Source organism: Humulus lupulus, chromosome 2 (genome assembly GCF_963169125.1).
Source record: "Humulus lupulus chromosome 2, drHumLupu1.1, whole genome shotgun sequence".
Classification (NCBI taxonomy): Eukaryota; Viridiplantae; Streptophyta; class Magnoliopsida; order Rosales; family Cannabaceae; genus Humulus; species Humulus lupulus.
The window spans coordinates 273,438,972-273,442,322 of record NC_084794.1 but is presented as its reverse complement, the minus strand read 5'-3'; the positions used below and the strand labels follow the sequence as shown (position 1 = coordinate 273,442,322).

At 36.2% G+C, this 3,351-nt stretch overlaps 1 long non-coding RNA gene across 1 annotated transcript; it reads right to left on the bottom strand.

The window, feature by feature from the left end:
• Nucleotides 1-621: 621 nt before the first annotated feature.
• LOC133816688 (uncharacterized) lies at nt 622-1,578 on the bottom strand. Its single transcript, XR_009885412.1, has 3 exons — nt 1,446-1,578; nt 896-1,349; nt 622-697 (listed from the first exon to the last, which is right to left on the bottom strand). It is a non-coding gene; the product is annotated as an uncharacterized LOC133816688 (long non-coding RNA).
• Nucleotides 1,579-3,351: the final 1,773 nt, after the last annotated feature.

The following is a 3,351-nucleotide window of genomic DNA, read 5'->3' as shown; positions in this document are numbered from 1 at the left end:
CATATCTATGATTAACACTCCCACTCAATTATACTACCGAGTTCCCAAGATGTAAGTATGGGCTAGTCCGTAGGGTAAGCTGGTAACGAACAAGTCAAAGAACTCAAATAATACAATCAGTTAGAATACCAACCACTCAGAACTGAGATTGAATTGACATATGGTCAACTATATGATATGACTAGAATAGATAATAACGGTATGTTTACTTATCTTATCAAATGTCAATATCGGTCCTGTCCGATGTAACAAATACATCCGATCTTATCTACTTTGCTAATGTTCTGGAAAGAACATAACACTGTAATGTGTAAGTAGATCATATCGTAGATTGGCAAGTCAGTGTAAATCCGGTGCACTGACTAATCTTAGGACTAACTTATTTTGAACATATAATCATATTTATATTCCACTGTGATTACGTCACTATAAATAAGATTAGCTATATGCTCAGGATTTAATAGAAGTTTATATTAAACAAATAATCATGAAAATAAAACATGTGAGCAAAGTGATTGACCAAGTCAAAAAATGATTTCTATTCTTTTATTGATAATAAAATGAGATTACAAAGAATTTGGGTTTTAATTAGGGCATAAAACCCCAACAAACTCCCACTTTGCAGCAGCGATCATAACACAGCATCTGTTTGTGTCCTCAACATACTCCTTGTTAACATCATCATCTTTTGTCTCATCTGTGAAAATATTTTGCATGCAACCAAGAGTTCTTAAAGTGCAAAACCAATCGGCATAATGCAGCAAAGTATGTTTTCTGAGTTAAACCAATGTCCAAAAAACAGATGTTCTGAAGTTTTACTTTCCTCTTTCAGAAGAAAGAAGCCAATTCTAAGTACAACGGAGGAAGTAAAATATAGAGTAGCCAAATAACGTACCTGAAATATTAAGTTGTTGCTCACAAAGTTTCCAAAACTTTTGGAGAATTGCCTCATCTGGACAATATCCTAACCTTTCCAGCTTTGTTGAGGAAAAATTAGTCTTTCTGAACATAAACCATGATTCTGCAAGTATGGTACAAACCTTGGGCACAAACAATGCATAATTAGACAAAATTTGAACAATAGTCATTATAATAGATTTAAAATGAAGCTTCAGTTCAGATGTCATAATATCAAGGAAAAATACTTACCCTGCTGGCTAGAAGGTTACCGTAATTAACTTCTCCCTCCGTATGAGGGCTGTTAAGAAAATACTCTAGGTTGTTAAACAAAGTAGTTCATTTAGATAGTAAGGAAGACAACGATGCCTCTGATACCACCTCACTACTTATGATCGATTTTAGATAACAGGCAAATGAATATACATGTTAAGAAGCAGAAAACAGACAACCTGAATGATAATGAGCACCAAGATAATTAGTAACTTACAAATAAAAAGTTGGAACAATACAGTTTGTAATATTAACACAAGCTACAACTTACTCACCTCATCATCCAAGTTTCTAAATTTTTGTAGTGTCCTCACTATATCTTCATATAAGCTCTCAACTGGCACATCCCTTGACAGCTGAAGTTCATACAACCTTTTCAAATTTACAAGAAGGGAATACTAATCACCACCATCCTGCAATTCTAAGACCGTGTCATTTTCATATCATTGAGTGATTTTCAGTTTCTTCTTATGGGGTTAGGAAAGCAAAGTGCATACCACAACTTCTTTTATTGCGGCTTTAACCTTAGCAACAATCTCATCTTCAACTTAGAACGAACAAAATTTTGTAGCACCCCTTGGCTCTCGGTAGAACAAAAGTTAATAGCCTTCACACAAGATCTTAATGCTTCATTCTCACCATGTTTGAAAAATGCATCTTTCATGAGCTGGAGGAAATTTTTAAAATTCTAGGGGGGAGGAACAAAACCATAAAAGCACCCAGCTTTTGATAAGATAATCTAAAATCAATTAAAAGTTAGTAAGAAAAAGAAAAACCAATGCCCACCTGTTCTTGCCTCTTCAGAGAATAAAGCTCAAGATTCATATGCACAATAATTTCAACTAGCGATGGTATTTTCGATTTGTCAGCCATGAACTTGCGTAAAAGCAATGGGTAGTTCTTCATCATAGCAACAGTAACATCCCTTCTGTTGTGTTCAAATATTTCCTGAATAAAGACTTACCATTATGAGAAGTTGGTCCTGTAAACCCAAACACATGGCTACAAAATTTGAAGAAAGCATGTGAAATATTACATCTAAAAGTCCTTCCTAAATCATACACTTTCTGTTGACCCTGATTTTGGTCAACTAACACGGAGTCAGAATATGCTTGATGTGAATGAATGCGTTGAAAAGAACGTAATAGCGGAAAGGATAAGAACACGATATTTTATAGTGGTTCGGCCCCAGGATCTGGTAATAACCTACGTCCACTTAGATTGTTATTGATGCGAGAGTCAAAGGAGTGATCAAAGAACTAGAGTTCAATGAGTTTCACTAACCTCTGAAGAACAATACAATGTTTTTAGTAGAATTACTCTAGTCTCAAATGATTCAAAAGCCAAAAGTCCCTTCCTTGAGCTATCTTTTTCTATTTATAGGCTCAAGGGAGATTACATGAATTTGTTACAGATATTATCTCCTAAATAATCGAATACTAGGAGATTGTGGGAGTTAATTTCGGGATATACAGAGATCTTTATTGGAACATCATGATGCATGCGGAACCATCGACCAGACTGGTCGCAGGAAAGACTGGACCGCCTACTGCCTATAATGTGCCTTCTGGTCGATACACTAGCAGAGTTCCTCCAGATGTCAGCCACGTGTCTAGGAATCACTTGCCATGTTACCAATGCCAGTTTTTTGGATAACATTTTCCCCCCAAGTTTATTTGTTACGAGCATAAATAAACTTTTGAGTAAACGACCCTTCGGTGACCTCGCCGTACGTGTCAGAACCCTTCGTGTGTTCTTGGAAAAAGCAACCTACTCTTGTCTAATCATGACTTTTTGGTTCCCCAGTAATAATTCGACGGCTATCCCGCTTCCCCATACTTTGAAAAAAAAAAGGGAAACTGATGATTACACCTTTTTAATGCCACAGACAAACTTATATAACATCTCCGAAGATTTCTTTTTCTTCTCATACACGCCATTACTCATTCCAGAAACCCTAAAACCAGAGCTTTCATCTTCTTCCAGAGACCGTTCTTCTGCATTTTCAAGACTCAGCCCGAGAGTTCCTCATTTTCCGAAGACTCTTTACCAATCTTCACCATCTTCTTTCTGGTAAGTCTTCGAATCTTTATGTTTCGTATTATTGCAGTGCATGCTCCTGTATGTTGACTGTTGAGTTTATCTGCTTCTGGGTTGATATGTTTGTCAATAGAATGTCTT